The 20684-nt window shown below is 40.7% G+C and overlaps 1 protein-coding gene and 1 long non-coding RNA gene across 4 annotated transcripts in view; one reads left to right on the forward strand and one right to left on the reverse strand.

Moving 5' to 3' along the window:
• Positions 1-9807, reverse strand: part of LOC120531669 (WSC domain-containing protein 1-like) — a 42394-nt gene extending 32587 nt beyond the window's left edge. The window contains exon 1 of one of the 3 annotated variants that reach the window (XM_039757282.1): positions 9635-9807. The gene's annotated coding sequence lies outside the window, so the exon portion shown is untranslated. Of the gene's footprint in view, positions 1-4516; positions 4691-9008; positions 9027-9634 lie in introns of those variants that run through there. The other 2 variants (XM_039757285.1, XM_039757284.1) reach the window with 2 other exon arrangements.
• Positions 9808-9858: 51 nt separating this feature from the next.
• LOC120531670 overlaps positions 9859-20684 on the forward strand; it is a 40995-nt gene continuing 30169 nt past the window's right edge. Inside the window, exon 1 of the long non-coding RNA XR_005634135.1 lies at positions 9859-10296. This is a non-coding gene — a long non-coding RNA (uncharacterized LOC120531670). The remainder of the gene's footprint in view (positions 10297-20684) is intronic.

A 20684-nucleotide genomic window follows, 5' to 3' on the forward strand; every position in this document is an offset into this window, starting at 1 on the left:
TGATCAAGCAGTAATAAGCGGCGATAAATGTATTCAGTAACCCATTTTCAAAGTATACATGTGATGTGAACGGGGACACCAGACCTTCATAAAAGGTGCCCAAACACAATCACACAGAATTTACGATTGCCAATCAACTTGGCAGCAGGACTTCAATCTACGGGAGAAAACCAAAATCCCAGGAGGAAACTCAAGCAGACTCGGAAAGAAACATTACTGCGCTTCACAGCGTGCACAAATGCCAGGAATCAAAAATGAAATCCAACAACTCGCTCTGCCACAGTGCTACCTGCCATCTTTCCCAACGGTGCAACACAAATCCCTAACTATACAAGACTGACAACAGAGCGGTCTTAGGTTTTCTTCCCAAAGTTTCTCTAATTTTAAAAACCTCAATTGAGTTGCTGCATAAGTGAGCATTTCACGATCAGACTCCAAGGCGTAACATCTAGATTAAGAGAGATCGAACACCAGGAAATATGTGGAATAAGGATATTCAGTGAGATCGGAATACAAATCGGTCAAAATCGCGAACATCTGAAAGCTGACAAGCTCAGACTCCAGCCTAGAAAATTACCGCGCTCGGAAATCTGTCAGGGTCAGACTGATTGCTGATAAGCTCCGTAGGTATTAAGGAGAAGTGCGCGCGGGCTTAATAGTATGGTGACTGAAAAATATTTATTACATGTGCAAGAAAGAAATGTCACAGATGCGACCTTCCTTACCAATAAGACAGGCGTCACAGATTAATCTAAACGGGCTGTCTCATTTTAAAATGAATCATGTCTGGATTACATCGTAGCCGAGCATCCAAGGCAAGCAGTGGACAGACACTGGAGATTTTTTAAAAAGTCAGACGGTGGTGTTTCACACAGAACATTCGAGCGGGTTTAAATATGTTAAGGCTGTCTCGATTAAGGCATCCCGCGGTAGACGTGATGTCACAAATTATGCTGCTACACCCCCAAAGCCCCAGCCTTTCTACAAATTGCTTTGTGTACTAACAAGACTTACCTGCACAGACAGCGAGATTTACGCGAAAGCCTTTTAACTATATAGGCATTCACCTTACAGGGCTTTACAAACCCCGATCCTTTGAAAGTGTGTAGCTTGGGCTGACGGTTCAAGCGCTGTGACTTCGAATCTCTGAAGCGTGAACATTCTCCCGAGTATCTGTTATTTTTATGTATTTATTAATTTTTCTCTGGGTGCACATCCAAAAAAAATGCATGCGGGTTAAATTAATTGGTGCATGTGCGGGAACGCCTGGTTGATATCTGCTTTATGCACCCTGCTGCAGATCAAGCTCCCTATCGCCCTTGACACTGTTTATGGGGTTAGACATGTTGTAAAATTGCGGTGGACCGGCGCCTTGCCTGTGGTTTGTTTCCTGCCTTGCGCCCTGTGTTGGCTGGGATTGGCTCCAGCATACCCCCGTGACCCCGTAGTTAGGATATAGCGGGTTGGATAATGGATGGATGTTGTAAAATGGTTCGTTGTAAACTGGTCTGCTTTAATCCCCTGTTAACTCTCACCCCTGCTAAATTGTTGGATATTCCGTTGATGACTGTGGTAACGTTCATACCTTGCAGCAAAAAGTTTAGGCTCCTCCCAATACTTACAGTCTGCATGCTTTCCCGGTGTCTCAGTTAGTTTCCTCCGGGTGCTCCGCGGTTTCCTCGCACAGTTCAAACACTTGCAATTTAATTGGATTGACGATGCTAAATTGGCCTTGGGGTGTTTGTGTTTGTGTGTGTTCACCCTGCAATGGGTTTGTTTCTGCCTTGCACACTATGCTGGCTGGCATAGAACCCAGCACCCCCCACAAAGCAGGTTATAAAATGACTGACTGACTTTGATGGCATATTCACAAAGTAGCTTATGGACTGGACAGCAAGGGGTTACCAGTAACAAGGGGCATTTGTCCTACTGACCATATGTGCCTTCACATTTGACAGCACATATACTGTAGACTTTAAAGCACTGCTGCTCAATGATTCAGTTCTCACATGTTATCTGACATGCGCAGATTTTTTTTAAGCAATCAATCTTTATTTTAATTAGTGCCTTCCAACTAAGCACAATCACAAAGCGCTTTACAAAGCAATTCGCATTACTCCATAACACAAATCAATGCACAGTGTCATGGGAGTTCAGCAGTGCTGTTCACCACAGCTAAAGGCAATCAGGTTCATTTCCCAGGACTGTCCATATGTGGAGTTAACATGTTCTCACCATAATTCTGTGGGATTTCTGCAAGAATGTAGTCTGTTCTCCAAAGACAGACAAGTGTAAATTAGCTTTTTAAACATAAGTGGGGTTATTTGTGTGATGGACTGGTATTACAGATGCTGTTATTTCTTATTTTGGGACTAAAGTCCTAGCTGCTATTAATCTGGCATCATATACACCACAACTCCTGACATTGATATGTGACACTCAATAAAAACCCTAAATGCTGACCTTATTATGTGACACTTGATTCTGATCTTTCTTCTTTCCTTTAGATGTTTACGGTCTTCAGAGCGATGCCATAAAGGAACCATTTTTGGTTCCCAAAAGACCTATCCACATGAAGGTTCCAGAAAGTACCTTTATTTATTTATATCTATAACAATATAGTACATAACAAGGAATCAATAGTATCTGTGAAATACCAATGGGTCATGGTTTTAAAAGGACTCTCTCTGCACACAATAACTCAGGCTAAGTCCAGGTTTTTTTAAATCTGTTAATGTCCTGTTAGGAAGCCCGCTATACATTAAAGATTTTTTTTCTACATATTAGAAAGTTTATCAAAAAAGCACCAACTTCATATGCAGAACCCTTACAATGAAATGATATTGTTAAGCAATAGTTCTATGAGGAACCACAAAAACCATAAAGTGCCATTAAAGAATGAGTATTTTTAAGCATGTACATGCAAAATATGGATTATAACTTATTGAATAACATGTTTCATAGAATCATCCATCCATCCATTATCCAACCCACCATACCCTAACTACAGGGCCACGGGGGTCTGCTGGAGCCAATCCCAGCCAGCACAGGGTGCAAGGCAGGAAACAAACCCCGGGCAGGGCACTAGCCCTGCAGGGCGCACACACACACTAGGGACAATTTAGAATCGCTAATGCATCTAACCTGCATGTCTTTGGAATGTGGGAGGAAACCCTCGGGGAGAACATGCAAACTCCACGCAGGGAGAACCCGGGAAGCAAACCTGGGTCTCTTAACTGCGAGGCAGCCGTGACCACTGCGCCACCGTGCTGCCCTTCATAGAATCATTTCAGGTAAAAAGCTTTCAAGATTGAGTTTCCGTCTTCTCCCTGCACTTCCATGCTGTGATCAGTAAGTTCTTTTTTGTGTGAGTGAAGGTGTGTGAAGTGTGATCAGTAGTGAAATGGCAGCTCATGTACTGCAGGTTACTCTCTTATGCTCACTGCTCTAAGTAAAGGCTTTGGCTCCCTGAGATTGTGTCCAGGAAACAGTTGACAGAAATTAAAGAAAGGCACGGATTTTACAATTTGTTCATCTTGAAATCTCATTATTAGTAATAATGGCACTTGATTGATCAGCGGACACCTGCATAAATTAGTATAAAAACAAGTGAAACAAAAAGACAACAATAACACTAAGCAATAGTGCAGTGAACACTTTCTAGTAAGGATACTGCGCCCGAATCGCCGTTACTACCAAAAGAAATCCTACTCTGCTGGGCCCTTGAACAAGCCCCTTAACCTGCAATTACTCCAAGAGCTCTGTACAATGGCTGACCCTGCGTTCAGACCCCAAGGGGAATGCGAAACCTAACAAATTCCTAATACAAGAAATTGTATAACGCGAAAGAAAGCACCAAAAAGAAAGTGTTATATTTATATACTGTATGATGTGAGATTGAGCCTCACAGAGGTCGATTTTCGATTGTCCACAAACCCTAAACTCACATATTATGGGGTTTAGGAGAAAACTCAAATCAATCCCAAGTGAAACTCCACGCTGAAGACAATCTGGCCAGCGTCGAACTGGAGTACATGTGTTTGCGTAATTCGCTGTGCGGACACTGTGTTTAACCTGCCCTAAAAACAGCTTTTTTGCATAAAATCCGAAAAGAAATCACTTCAATTGATTTTTTACTTTGCAATTGGTGGGTTTTTGCCGATGCCTTCTATATGCTGGGCGGATACGTTCACTTTAAACTGACTGGAGACGGAGCAATGAATGAACTGAAAAGTATTCATTCTATCAAATGACGCATTACAGATTTGCTATAGAAGGCAGTCTCTTCCGTTATTTATATTTTGTGTTGCTTTGAACGCATTTCCATTCTTAGATTTACGACAGAGCCATAAACAAAGTACTATAACTGAGGCCGGATCGATAGCTGCCAGCGGAGACGATCATAAACGCCAGCCTCTGGACGCTGTTTTATTGACCGCAGAAATAAAATAGACGCGTATTGCATTAGCAGCAGCTCATGGCTGTGATTGAGAAAAGGAGAAAGAGAAACACTCACAGGAAGACGATGTTCATTGGGCTTCTCAGCTCGAGGCTGACATTTCTCACTTGCCTTTCAGGAGTGATCTTATTTTTTCCGAAAAGAAGAAAAACTACTACTAATAATAATAATAAATCGCATATACTGTATTCTGTATACCACAATTCGGTGGAAAGTTTTTAAACCTAAAGTTAACAGGAACAGTTAGAGGCTATCCCGGCAGCATCTGGTGATGATGAATGGTTAATACCAAGAGTTGCATTAAGTATAATTAGTATCACAATTATTTTTATCTTTATTATGTAGTGATCCTTTTCTCATTTGGTTACACATAGTGTAAAAATGTAGTCAAAATGCTATTTCATATCCTGCTCAGATCGGACATTGGTGAAGGGAGCCAGGCTGACGAAACAAGCAAGTCAGAATGTTAATTTATCTGAACACGTGACAGTAAACTTCAAATTGAACCACCCCTGGACTACACGCTTACTTAAGGAGAGCGTCTCCTGCACGCGACCAAGTGTCCTGATACTCGATCCGTTAAATGCTGCCAATTATTTAAAGATACAAACAGAATTAGCTGCAGGTGGCAGCCAGCTGTAAGTACGGCGAAAAAAAGCGTAAAAATGGGAACTACGTTCAACCTGCAAAGACGAGGCTCATAACTGATCCGATCCGATCCGATCCGATGATCTGCGTAAGACGTTGTAATTTTCAACAACACGGCGCAATAGTTGTACTGCAATCCTCTTTCGTAACACAATCCCATTTTCGCAGACTCATTCAAGAAATACTTAGTGTCTCGTTACATTCTGGGCATTGCGCGGATGTGTTGATTGGCAAATCCAAGCTGTGATAGAAGTGTCCTGTAGCGCGAGTTCTGTGCGAGAAACTTTGACTTCTGTCTTCTGTTTTTGCGTCCATGTCTGCTTTCAAGAAGGGTGGCATATTAGCTGGAGCAGAGAAATCTGCATCTTAGAATTCACCCTTGAATGATCGACGTGAATGATTTTTCAGCAAACCAAGCTAATGCTTTTACTTCAAATGGTTCTGAATGGAGTTGCGCATTCCTGGAATCAAAGTGTACCATTCACCTGAAAAATGCATTTTTCTGTGAATAGAAGAGGGTAGTGTGTGTGTTCATTTGAATATATAATGTGTGTGTGTGTGTGTGTATATATGTATATATATATATATATATATATATATATATATATATATATATCATAATGCTTCAAATTTCTTATGCAGTTTGGCACATCGCATGGCATGTACTGTGTACCCGGACCATACGTTTCAGAGATATGGACATAATCATTTTCAACTGTAAATTGCAGTGATGTAAGAGCGTGACAATATCCGCGATGGACTGTCTTTCTGCAGTTGGCTCCTGCTTTGCTCCCTACCGACAAAAGTTCGGTCACTTGCAGGCACTGTAAGACTGGGAAAGCAGGTTCAGTGAATTAATATTTTGATAATTTCACGATCTGAAATCCAAACTGGCGATTAAATATTTTAAATAATCAATTATTCCCATTTGAAGTCCCTGGCAAAGCAATCCGACAGGGATCAAGTTCTTTCCGGATATTCACGCTATCTCTAATAAGATGCTCCTTATAGAATTGCTGGAGACCACCTTCCAAGGCAGCGATGGGAACGAATCGTTAAAAGCACATTTTAAAAAACGAAGATGCGTCCTTTGGTAATGAATCACATTACCGTGGCTGTCGGCCAATTAGCGCTCCCGCCGACTTACAGGGGGAAAAAAGACAGAGAAAGACACAAAAGATGTTTTCTCATTAGAAATTAAACTCCGTGGAAATGCCGCACTGCTCATCAGTGCTCAAAAGCCATTCGATTTCAATGAATTAACCGAAATAATTACCGCCACTTAAAAAGGCTACAGAAAACAAGCGAACAATGCAATAAAGGCGTCCGAGACGAGCCTCCCGAAACTCCTCCAAGGCAGAATTACAAAGAAGGTTCTCCTTTGTGCTTCTCTGAGACGAGAGCAGAATAAAAAAAGGCAATTCAGCCTGACCGAACTCGCTCTGCTCATGTTCATCAAAAATCCCGAGTTGATCTGCACTACTGTAACCCCGAAGTCAAGAAGGAGGCGCCGAACGCCTTTAAAGGAAAGTCCTCTACGTTAACAGAGCCCGAATTCTCATCATCATACCAGAACGAATCCTCAGTTCTGTTCGAAACGTCGGTATTAACATATGACAAAAGAACACCTTTAGTTTGTCAAAGCTTCGCGATGGAGTGGTCTGGGTGCGCCCCACCGGGCTTCGAAAGCACTTTAAAGAGCTGCACGCCCAGCTTTTCAGTGCACACGGACCACAAGAAAATTCTCCCGAGATTACAGCTGCCAAGCTAACACTTCATTGGTGTTATTTATAGCTGTCATGACACAAGACGCAACATAGGCAATACAAGTGCTCATCTTGGAGATCCATAGACCTCAAAACAAAACTACATAAAAAATGTAGTGACTTAAAAGATGAGGATGCAATCAATGCAATGATCTGGGAGACATTTTATCAGACCGTGATTTGAAAGTGTCCATTTTAAGGAAATTTAAAATACCAATGAATACAGCATTCCTCAATTGACAGGTCTGCTGTCAAAAAGCAGTTCCTTTTCGTGTGGGCCTCAATATTACAATACTGTTATATACAGCATCAATTGGAAAATGCAAGGGGTACCTGACTGTGCCACCCCCCTTTTGTATATTTAAGAGGAAAAAAGATAAAATCGAGGCTAAAATTCACTGGTAGCCAGTGAGGTAATACAGTCATTGGCGTTAACATGCAGAGCCAAAAGGATTCATTTTGTTCACACTCTGAGCACAAATAATAATAATAATAAATTAATAAGAGAGAGGCAATATTGTTAATTGGTCACAAGTATGCTGTAAACACTTTGCTGTGTTTCCACCAATGTATTAGCTGGTCAGGATGGCGTCATGGCTAAAGAATCAAAGTTGTCATCCAAGTCCCTGACATTTCTGCATTGTGTGCCTCTGAGCAGAACACTATACTTGCCTGATCTGCAATTGTAATTTAGCTTTGCACTTCATAGCCTCATTGGAAAGATGATATATATATAATATACAGTGTTTGTTTAATACGTCCATCTATTTTAAATGAATTTATCAAATACAGAGTCCTTAAGAGTCTATTTGTTAGGAGCCACTAGATGAGATGCCAGTCCATCACAATGCACACTCACACTAAAGCAATTTAAAGTTGCCAATTTAAATGCAACCAGACAGAATGAAACTTGAATAACTGGAGAAGCTGAAAATGTCATAGCCAGGGATCCAACTAAGATCAGAGAAGCTGCAAAAGTACTCCCTGTGACTGTCTGCCTTGCTTGTTTTTAAAACCCTATGGGGTCCAACATATTTCCCCCCACTCCCTTCACTTCTGAAATAATCATTTTTAACTGGGCATAAATGGACCTATCCTATCTCACCGTGAGCATTTCACACTATATCCCCCAACAAAATCAACAAATTGTTTGAATCTTTGGATTTTAATCTCTAGTATCTGTAACGTTACTCTGTGCTGCTGTTTCACCATTTTTATGGAGAGTAAAGGCGGATTGTCTTCCTTTCTGTGAAAGTCTCCCTTTTTATTTGTATCAGCGGCTCCTCTTACTTACAAGCAGGTTGAAAGCAGTTTTCTCCTACTTGCTACATGCATATTCATGTAATAAAAAATTAAATTTGAACATTTGCTGAGACAAAGTGGTACAGTATATGCTTTCCTAAAATGCTATGATGGCTTCTTTGGATTTACAGGAAACATTTGTCTGAAATGCTGACAGATATGCTAAAAGGAAAATAGAAACTAGGTTTGAAACAAAGCAAGAAGAAGACGCAAATATAGAACCCAAATAATGCTAACGGAAAAAAAACAAACTGCAAAACAGCAAAAAGAGCTGACAAGAAAGAGTTTAACGCGAAGCCTTCAAAATAGGAAAAGCGAGAATGATTTGTTAAACTTGGGAAAGTGCTCACTTCTAAGTTGGCAAATCAGAAGAAGCAACAGCATATGGAAAAGCGTCGCTTCTTTCTCATGTTGACCGTGTACTAGAAATAACACAACATTAAATGAAAAACATCGCCAGGGTTTTGATAAGCATTTAAAAGCATGTATCACTGATGGCAGCATATAACACTTTTTTATTAAAAATGGCAACTAAATCTTTGCACAAATGTTCTTCTTCTTTCGGCTGCTCCCGTTAGGGGGAAATGAAAATGCAACAATTTGCATGATATAATACATTTATGAAAAATGTATGAATCCTTTCCAAACTGCTAAAGTCCAAAGTCATCAACCGTAGAGCACAAAACATAAATTAATCGGTCGCCGTCGACAACACACATAAAGACACCGGCACAGCAGAAGCAGGCAGCCTTTGGAGCATCGCGGCAAACTGAATGTACGACAGAACCACCTGTACTCACATACGAGCAGTCAAAAGCCATAAAATCACTTACACTATCTTAAAGTTGGGCACCGTACCCGCTGCGCTTGGTCGTCAATCCGCAGAACTTTTCCGGCATTATCGATCATCTCACTGTTGCCCCTTTGTACTCTTTTATCTGTAAATCAGTCGGCGTTAAATATGAAAGAAAAACAAATCCCACAAGCTATTTGCAAGCTGAGAGGTGTCCGTGCACACTAAATGAACAGGATGAGCCGAAACGACAAGGCACGAAATCGACGACTGTTCTGTGTACCCCTCGTCCATGCCAGTGGCGCCCACTGATCCCAGCTCAGCGGTCCACTTTTGCGTATCTCCAGCGTTGGAAGGCTCCAGCCTTCCGGGAAACATTCACCTTCAGAAACACCAGCTATTTGTCCGCACGGAGGCCACACAAGAGGTTCGCTTAAGGCTTTTTTTCCCATCCCTGGGATCTGTCGCTCACTCCTTGAATGGAGTAGCCAGGTCCCCATCTTTGCGCCTCTGACCCCAAACTGAAATCGGGACTCGTTCAGCCGTCCCTGTCTCTTCATATACAGGCAGACGATGTTTAGGTGGGAGTCCGACAGCTCTCTGCCTCCGTTTGCACCTGAGGCGCAATCCTGGCTGTCCAAAGTTGTCTGGCGGTGGTAACCTTACCTGTGCCGCGTCTCCGATGTGTTTCAATCCCGAGAGTGATGGAAATGCAAGTTTTAACCGTACTAATGTTACACTCCAGATCTGTCTTCATCAGCCTCGTCTTGCACAAGATCCTACTCGCTCCCCACCTCCTTTCAAGCAGATCCGATCTCTTGTCTGCTGCCGTTTCTACGTCCGACTGCCTGTTTATATCAGTAAAGCTTGAAGGGGGGTGGAGGGGCTGCCAACTCTCACGCACGCGCAGAGGAGCTCACAGTGCCAGCTTGCTGTTTTAGTCTTCCAGTATTCCAGGTGCCCGGCCCAGACACAGAAGAAGACCCGAATCCATATAGACGAGGTAACAGTGCAGTAGATTTACAGTGCACGCAGGGCCAAAGGGCTCGGAGAGCATTGATCTTAGAGTACTGAGAAAAGCGCTATATAAATGTAATGAATTATTATTATTATTATTATTATCTATAAAACCGTTCATAATGTAGTTTATCAATCTGCGAATTTCATTTTGATGGTGATTATTACTAATGTTACTGTGGACCGATTGCCTCACCCAGTAATGTAATAACCCCGGAGTGATGGCATGTAGAAGGTTATTTCCACTTCACAACAAGTCCTGCAAGGATTGATGGCATTCCTGTGGATCCCCAGCCTCACTCAAATTAGAGGTATTTGTTTCTATATTAAATTGTAATTATGTTTTCATATATTTTTTATTACAGTTGAAGACAATTTTATTTTAACTATTAGTTCTCATATTGTTGGTTTTAATTTTAAAATTATTTACATCAATTAAGGACAACATGACAGTATAGTAAATGCTGATGGTTCACAGTACTTGGACTCCTGTTCACTTTGCATTTTGTGTCAGTTCATGTGCACTATTAAAAATAATGGTTCTCTAATGGTATTGTATGGTTCTTTATTGGGTTTTGTGCTTCGTTGTAGAACTTTTCCTTGACAAAGCACCATTTCATTATGGGAAGGGTTCTTTGTGCTTTGCAAAACTTCCTAATATGTTGGAAAACAAACTGAAGTCTTTAGTGTCCGGTAGGGTACCTAGCAGGTCACTAACCAATTATGAAAACCTGAACTTAGCCTGTTATTGTATGCAGTGAGAGTCCTTTTAAAATCATGAGTCATTGATATTTTCACAAATATTTTACTATTTATTCATGGTTATTTATTGTATGGGGCCCGTCACAGATCTAAATAAATAATGGTTCTTTTTAGAACTTTCATGTGGATGGGTATTTTGGGAACCAAAAGAATGTTCCCCTATGGCATTGCTTTGAAGAACCACTCTGACACCTTTATTTTTAAGAGCAGGGACACCCAGAAAGCATAACACATGCTCTTAACACATGCTCTTAGTTTGACTGTTGTTTATAAAATGGTCCATCAGGAGAATGACTTGTCAACCTGACCAGAAATTGTTATGACTGGGTTCTTATTGCAGAGCAGATGTACAGGATTTCTGCAATGCTGACTATGAAGGAGAGGTTTCGGTAAAAGGAAATAAGAGAAGGTGAATAAACAAAGATGAACACAATGGAAAGAAATTAGGCACACAGAGAAGTATTTGCATTTTACATAGAATGTGGGCAGCTACTTCAACCATAAACAATGTGTAGCATCCACAAGGATAATGCAACAGCGGCCATTTTTGTGCCAGTACTCTCAACATAGGTGGTGAAGGGGTGAGAGAGATAGTTAGCCAATAAGGGACAGGGGGATGATTAGGGAGCTTGAATGTCCATGCCATAATGGGCAATTTAGCCAGGACATCAGGTACACACTATTCTTTTTGAAAGATGCCTAGGGATCTTCAATGACCACAAAGAGTCAGGACCTCAGTTTTACAGCTCATCCAAAAGATGGCAACACTCTAACAGCAAAGTGTCCTTGCCACTGCACCAGGGCTTTGGGACCCACACATAATACTCAGGGTAAGCACCCCCTGCTGGCCTCACCAACACCTCTTCCAGCAGAAAACCCTATCTTTTCCTAGATGGTCTCTCACCCAAATATTGTTCAGGTCTACACATACTTAGCTGCAGTTGTATTTCCTCTTCTGAAGTACTGGTGGTATGGCAGCTTTGAAGGGAATTCAATTAAAAGACAATTTACAGGACTCTTTAAGACTGTATTTATACTCTTTAAGAATTTAGGACTCTTTGCAGAATCTTTTCTTTATGGGATGTACTGAAGAACTGTGTATTTACTGAACGCTAAAAAAAGACTACTGCTTGTCACCAAATACTTTGTCCTCCATTATTATTTTGAGTCTTATTACAAATGGATGTTTGCACAGAGAGTGACAAAGAAACACCCGTGTGACCAAAGTGAGAGAAACGCAGATTCTACTTACTGAAAATAATTTTACCAATTATCGGGATAAATAGTTAAGTCACACACAGGAATTTAACCTCATGTTAGACCTGCTGCCATTGGAGGAATTTATATGCTTTCCCCATAACTGCATTGACTTTTATTTGAGTCCTCCTATTTTTCACCCAAATTCCAAAGACTTGCATGTTCAATGAAATAGTAAGTATAAACTGCTAACCACTCTTATCTCTTTCCTTGAGAAACTTGGAATTACCAGTTCTGCTTTACAATAGACTGGTTCAAGTCCTACCGCTTGGCCCGATCCTTTTGTGTCTCCTGGTCTAACTTGTCTTTTCCAAAGAAACCTTCTACAGGTGTGCCTGAAGGATCAGCATTGGGTTCTCTTCTCTTGTCTCTCTACAATCGTTCTTTAGGCAGTTATTTCTTCTCATGGCTTCTCCTACCACCTCTGTGTTGATGACACACAGATCTTCCTTTCATTTCTCTCCTACAACCCACAGGTTTTATCCCAGATCTCTAGTTGTCTTTCTGCCATCATCATCTTAAACTTAACCTTTCAAAGTCAGATATCTTGTACTTGCCCTGTGATTCTCTTTCCTCAGATTTGTCTCTATGCATCACCCTTGAAGATGTCACCCTTTTACCATCAGTCACAGTCAGGAATCCTGATGCAACTCTGGACCCATCACTCATTCCTTGAACATATGTTATCAATTAAGCTATCCTGCCATTTCCTTCTTCATAATATTCAAAGGATTCAACCCTTCCTCACTAATTATGCCATCCTTCTTCAGGCAATAGCATGACTATTGCACAACTCTCCTGATGAGACTTCCTTCAGCTGCTATCAGAATGCAGCTACGGTGTTCTCAGATCCCCATTCCACTCCTACTACTCCTTCACTTCGGTGTCTATGCTAGCTTCCTGTTGTTGCAAGGATCCAGTTCAACACTTTTGTCTTGACCTACAGTTCTCTGATTGATTCTGTTCCTCAATATGTCCAATCCTTGGTCTCTGTATATGTCCCTTCAAGAAGCCTCCAGCCCTGCCTGTCTGCTGACTGTTCCTCATCTTGTCAAACATGCCAAGACGGAATAATGTTTCTCTCTTCTTGCGTCAAAGCTGTGGAATGATTTCCCTTTATCGATTTGTAATGCACCCAATTTACTTGTGCTTAGGCATCTTTTGAAAACACACCTTTCTATTAAATATTTTGGATCTACTTAGCCTCTCTCCTCCAGGATAGCTGCTGTTGTATTGACAAAGAATTTGGGATACTGGTTTATGTCTTAATATAGTTGTAGGTATAATTGTGTAGTAGTTCTACTCCCTTATGCTCACTTTTTTTTATCTTTTTCTCGGTTGCTTTGATGCTTGCACAATCATTCTGCATGCATTATAACTTGCTTTGCTTTGATAAAGCTGTCTGCAAAATAAATAATATTAATTCAAATATAAACTGAAATGGTGCGAGTGTCAGTGTGAATTTAGCAGTGTGTACATGAGTAGCTCCAATATAATTGAGTCCTATCAAGGTTTGTCTTCAGTCTCGATGCTGATGCTGCTTGCATTGACAACGTCTCCCTTTCACCCTAAATTGGATTAAGTACGTTAAAAATGTGCTAATGTGATTTCCCACTTCCAGCTCACTTGTGTGACACTGAACAAGTCAGTTAATCTGCCTGTGTTCCAACTGTAAAAACTGTATGTAATTAATTATAATGTATTTGGATCTTGACAGTCATTATGGGTAAATGTTTCACTCAAACTTTCAAAAAATAAAATGTTAAATTCCCCAACCGCCCACAAACAATCAATTAATATTAGTTGAAAGTGCTCTAATGTCAAGATGTCAATGCATTTAACAGCTTGTGGGTAAGTAATAATATGAAAGTGTTTAGTGGATTGACTTAAACCAGCTACCACAGGGAAGGAAAGAAAAGGTGGGTGGGAAGTGAAAAGATAGATATGATCTTTAAGAATCTGTGCTTCAGGCTACAAGAGTAGAGTAGAATTGATAGGAGAAAAATGGCTTCTTGTGGTGTTCAAAGCAAAGCAGCATTCTCCAATCCTTAGCCTCTGAGATATTAACATGCCACACAGTGATAGAGAAGATTAAAACATATTCAGCAAAATACATGTGAAAAATGTGTCGTCTTAAGTAACACTCTTTGAAAACACTCGCTGGAAGAGCAGCCTATGGACCATAAAAGGTTTGTTAACAGCCTCTTTCACAGTGCTGGAAATGGTGTTGACCAGGAAATTGAAATTCTGTACTGTCTCTACAATCTATCAACTGATGAATAACACTGTGTGTGTTATTTTGTTTCTTGTAATGTCACCACCACTTCTTATGTTTGATTGACATTTAGCATGAGTATGAGGACTGCATCATTTGAATGTTGAGTCACCTCATTCCTATGATTAGTTTCATCATAATGTGACATGAGCCCTATAACAGCGGTATCATTAGTGAACTTGATCATTCTTACAAAATACACACATGAAATGTAGACTTTCATGTACCTTGAACAAAGGAGTGATGATAAGACACAATCATGTGAGAATGCATATACAGGGTGAGGATTTAAAGATATTGTCCTTCAGCTTTGCCACCTACTTTCTGCCAGAAAGGAAATCTGGCAGTCAGTAGTAATACAAGGACTCACTGCCACTCTGTCTGTCAGTTAATTGAAAGCTTAAGATGCAATTGTGTCAAAAGTAGAGCTTTGGTCAATTAAGGGGATCCATACATAACTCCTAAGGGATTTGCTGTTAAAACCTTGGGACACTTCTCTGCTCTAAAGTATTTGCTGTATAGAAAAAACAGTATGGTTCTAAAGTCCTCTTAATCAAGAAAATGATTGTTAGTGGCTCTAAAAACGTCATTATGACAGGTGTTGAGGTGACACTGAGGTAAGATACAGTAGACGTCTTTGGCACCGGTATTGTGTTATTGTCACTGTCTGAAAGCTCGATGGAGATGTTCCTAGTGAAGTGAAAGATGAAAACTTTCTGTAAAAGTGCCACACTAGAAGGGTACATGATATGATTGCTAAGGTTAGTGGTCAGCTAGACATAAACACAGCCTATTAAATCTTGACCAAGATTACTCCACCTTCTTCATTTCACAATTTGTATAATTGTTTTCACAGTTTATAAGGAATTTATGTATTGACACTTTATGATACAAATTTTAAACTGCAATTTTGATCTCCTGTTATACAATCCAAATCTCCCTCTGAATTGTATTTCTGTCACAAGTGTCATTGTATAATGTTTGTGTTGATGTACATTTAACAAACACTTATAGAGTCCACTTGAAAGAAGTCTTATCCATAACATTGAACTGATAAATTTCATTATTTTCCACTTTCAGAAATAAATGCACGAGAAAGAATAAATGGGAACAGAATTGAATAACAGTTGATTATTCATTGATTGAGAAGAAATTGAAACCTTCATTCGCAGCTAGTGCAGGCAGCACATTTTTGAATCCTGCGTTTTGATCATTGGATTGTCTCTGGCTCTCTGTCACCCTGTATTGGATTAGACAGATGGATGGACAGGTGAAGAATCATAAATGACAGCATCCATCTTGAAACAACACATTCAGTAAAGGTTCAAGTAAACTCACAAAAACCATGACAATGCAATTTCTGCAATGCAACAAGATTTTCAAGTGTTGTGAAACTGATTAAATATCAGCATGTATTTATAAAACATGAAAATAACAGAAATTTCAAAAAAGTGATAGCACCGTATGCAAATCTCCATCCATCATCTGAACTTGTAACTGCTGGAGCCACAGCCTTTCCTGGTAGCACATTAGAGTCAAATGGCAAGTATTCAGAGAAAAGGTTAAGTAGACATAAAGAGAACATGCCAGCTTCGCACAGACAGAGAACAGAGTCAATTACAGATGTCTTCAAGAAGTCTAAAAACCTAAAGAACACAACAAATGCTCTGAGCTGGACATGAACAAAATATTAATTATTTTTAAAAATATCTTAATAACTCATTTACAAATAAAAATTCAGGCATGATCCACTTTAAAAATCATCACTAGACAACACCTATAGCAACAGCATTCCAATGAATCACTCCTAAAAAACAATATTAAATTAAAGAGTGATAAAAATGCAGGTAAAACAGAGAACAACTTTGTATAATGTTAACATTTACCCACCTTGGGTGGAACAGAAGAGTTGCATAGTGTGGGGGAGGAACATTCTCCTCATTCTGTCAGTGGAGCAGGACAGTGACAGCAGTCTGTTGCTGAAGCTACTCCTTCTGTCTGGAGATGATACTGTTCAGTGGATGCAGTGGCTTCTTCATGGTTGACAGGAGCCTGCTCAGCGCCCATCACTCTGCCACGGATGTCAAACTGTCCGGCTCCATGCCTACAATTTGTCCATGCATGAGGCGTCCTTCTTCTTTATGCTGCCTCCCCAGCACAACCATCTGATAGAACATCTGCAGCATCTTATTGCAGATGTTGAAGGACGCCAGTCTTTCTTCTAGTCGGCTCTGTCCTCTTTTGCACAGAGCATCAGTATTGGCAGTCCAGTCCAATTTATCATCCAGCTGCACTCCCAGGTATTTATATGTCTGCACCCTCTGCACACAGTCACCTCTGATAATCATGGGGTCCAGGAGGGGCCTGGGTCTCCTAAAATCCACCACCAGCTCCTTGGTTTTGCTGGTATTCAGGTGTAAGTGGTTTGAGTCACACCTTTTAACAAAGTCCTTGATTAGGTTCCTATACTCCTCCTCCTGCCCACTCCTGATGCAGCCCACGATAGCAGTATCGTCAGCAACCCTTTGCACATGGCAGGACTCTGAATTGTATTGGAAATCCGATGTATATAGGCTGAACAGGACCGGAGAAAGTACAGTCCCCTGCGGCGCTCCTGTGCTGCTGACCACAATGTCAGACCTGCAGTTCCCGAGATGCACATACTGAGGTCTGTCTGTAAGATAGTCCATGATCTATGCCACCAGGTATGAATCTGCTCCCATCTCTGTCAGCTTGTCCCTAAGGATCAGAGGTTGGATGGTGCTGAAGGCGCTCGAGAAGTCCAGAAACATAATTCATACTGCCACCACTGCCTCTATTCAAGTAGTTAGCTGACCACTAACCTTATAGAATTACAACTGTAATTTGTCACATGTATGATATTTAGTTTCCACAACTCTTAGTAAAGATCTTAAGAAATTAAACTAAATCAAAGTGAAATGATTAAAATTGGATATCATGTTGGCCCAGTGCTGAACACTTCTGCTTCACAGCTCTAGAGTTCTTCAAATCCTAGCCTGGTTACTGTCTCTGTTGAGTCGGAACATTCTACTTTGGTTGCATAGTCCTTCCACCCACATCTCATAGACAGGCACTTTGGTTAACTGGTGACTATAATGTTCACATATTTTTATGACATTATATATGTATTTTTTTTTCTTTGTTTATAGTTTTTGTTTTTATCAAGGAATCCTATTTTGTGGTTACTTTTTCATTTCAACTTAATTTGATAAAGGTTATTTTTGTCATGTCTTTTTTGCTCTCAATAATACCTTGAGAATATGCGTCTTATAACAGTATGAGTGAGTAAGTGTGTGTGAAGGAGTGTGCCCTGTGATGGATTAGTGACCTGCGTCTTGCCTTGCATCCCATTGTTGCTCTTGCCTGTGTGATCCTAAATTCGATTAAGCAGGCTTGATAATGGCTGAGTTACAAAGTCGCCTTCATTACATCGACAGTTACACAAAAATACTGGATGAATTCAGAATAATTAATTAACCAAAACTTATGTCTCTGGCTAGCACTGGGAGAGTGTGCAAACACCACACAGGGAATGAGCAGGCCAGGATTCAAATTCAGGCTCTCGAAGTGTCAGTGTTAACCAGTGTGCCACTAGTCCGGCTCCCTGAAGGTAGGTTTTAAAACATCTTCAGGTTTAATAAGAAAGCTAAACATGAATTTAACAAAGTCAATAAATAAAGATACAGAAATAAGAAAGTGAGAGAGAGACATTTTCGAGAAGTGAGAGCATCCCAACCTGGTCTCACAGACTTTGATTATTCTTACTCCCACTGTCCTTGATAACGGGTGATAGGGGCAAGGACGTTGTTTCTTGATGCATAACAGAGAGGTTGTTTAGCAATGCTAACTCTGAATTGCTATCAAGAAATATTGATTGCTCATATTGTAATCTGGATGAGCTAGCAGTGTGACGAAGGGCAAGAGGTGAGAGGCTGAGAGTCCACACAGCTAATATATGATTATTATAGAGCTGCCAGGATTTTCTTGAGTTACGTATAGAAATTCAGGATGACTTGATCTCTAGACTCATTAAGACATTTAGTAAGGGAGTGCCATGATTTAAGACATGTCTTAAGAAGGATCTCACCCAGGAAATGACATTAAAACAAATGAAAGGGAGAATGAATCAGAGGGCCACATTCAGGTAGAATCTGCTTACATGTTACAGACAATGACCATATCTCTAGGTATACAAGCCACATCCAGGAAACATTACAAAGGTGACACCATGAAGGGGTGCCATATTGCCAGCCATTCTTTGTTTTTCCTTTCCTTACTTCTCTGGTGAGCCACCTGAGCCTTCACATTATCCTCTGGTTGTGCACTTCAAAGTCCTCTTTTCAGCAGTGATGTCATACTATATCTGATCTAACAGAGAAATACATGTAGCATTGACTCAACTTGCCCTGCCAGTGATGTGTTGGGGGAAGTCAGCTGGTGTATTAGGGTTTGACCTGATTCTTTAGTAGCTCTTCAGATACATGGGCTGAGTCAGCAATTCTAAGGGGAATGTATATGTCTATTGTTTTGAAATCTGTATCTTTTAAAAAGCATTTACCAGTGTCTACTTACAGAGGCACCTGGTCAGTGCTACTGTAGCGAAGATTGGTATTAACATCCTTTAGCTCTTCCAATAAACTGAGCTTAGCATGCAAGATGATCATGTGAGTATGTAATGAGGCATTTACAAAGAAGAGCACCACTAAAAGCCCCTAAGAGGAAATGATGTACATTTAAAGGACTATAGGACAGTGAAGGTAAACACCAATTTTTCTTGAAAATGCAGACACCATACACCACACCCCTTCACCTTACTTTTCTTCTCCACAAAATGGTTCAATGGGATATTCTCCATTCACCTAAGAATCCTGACCTCCCACATTCAAGGTTACTAAGATCATTAGCCACATATGATCCAGTGGGTTTACTATATGGTTGAAGGAGAATGTACTGGGTTCATATCATGGCTCTCATGCTTTTGGTAGTAGGCTTGATGTTGTGGTGCGGACGGCTAAGGATCCTACCCAGCCGGGATGCCTGGAAGGACCAGGAGAGGGACAATACCTGTCCCAGGCCACGAGAGGGCAGCCTCATTGGTCTGCATTGGGGCCACAAGATCAAAACTTAGAAGCTTAACCCTTTTGGGGCCCATGGCCACTGCCAGGGTGTGCCCAGATGATTACAGAGCCTTGGACTGTAGCACTTCCGCCTTACCAGGAAGTGCTTCCGGAACAGGAAGTAATTACACTGGGTGCCCATGCAGCACTTCCGGCACACCAGGAACTGCTGCCAGAAGATCATCACGGAGCACCTGGAGCACATCCGGGGCATTATAAAAGGGGCTGCCTCACTCCATTAGATGAGCCGGAGTTGGGAGGAAGAGGATGGAGCTTATGAGGAGAGGAGTAGAGGTGGCAGAAGAACTAAGAGAGAATAAAGAAAAGAAGGGATTGTGAGCAATTTATGGCTGTTTAATGCATTGTGTGGTGTTGTAAAGACGTAAAGGAAATTAAATGTGTGTGTTTTTTGACATCTGTGGTCTGTCTGTCAGTGTTCAATGGCTGAACTACCACAATGTATAGCATTTTACAGGAATAAGAGTTCCATGATTTAGTGGAATCTCCCATTCTTCTGTTAGTTATTTGGTATCTCCAGAGACAGCAGGCGGAGAGGTGAGGTAAGAAACACAGTGACAGTAATGCACATTAGTTACAAGTAGTCTCTCTAGGCTGTAGGCCTTAACATGCTGCAAGATACTTCTCTCAAAAGCTCACAACTACTACACATTAATACAATAACTGTGTGACTTAGTGATCCACCATCATGATCAACATATACCCTTACTATTCTTAGATGAGCTTATTCACAGTGGTACTCTGCCGGTCCTGATTCTCCTCAGCTAGTTCCAGGAGAGACTTGGTGTCCCCTCCCTAATGTTATATTAACTTAACTTTGGGCATGAGAGGGTTGCCAGGAAATGAGACCCAAGAAATTGAAGTTATTTACTGTAGATGGAGAAAAGTTACCTTGCAGGTCTTCCGAGACTGTTTAGAATATTGCTTTTTATTAGTTGTTGTTATTATTTAGTAATATGAAGAAACCTGCAATTTGGGGGCTGGGGATTCAATTTCAGTTTGTTTGTGTGTGAGCCCCGTTGTGATTTTATTCCTGTTTTCTTACAGCTTTTATTACTATTCAACTAGCCTCTAGGTTACAGGTGTCTTTTTTAGCCTCCCATAGTGCCAATAGGAAGCCAACACAATTAAATAAACTTTAGGGGAGCTATGAATTACTGGATGTGTGTCTAAGTTCTACTCACAATAAGCTACTTTTGACTATATATATCTAAAACAAAATTTGCAGATTTTATTCATCCTTTCTGTG

Source organism: Polypterus senegalus, chromosome 6 (assembly GCF_016835505.1).
Source record: "Polypterus senegalus isolate Bchr_013 chromosome 6, ASM1683550v1, whole genome shotgun sequence".
Lineage (NCBI taxonomy): Eukaryota > Metazoa > Chordata > Cladistia > Polypteriformes > Polypteridae > Polypterus > Polypterus senegalus.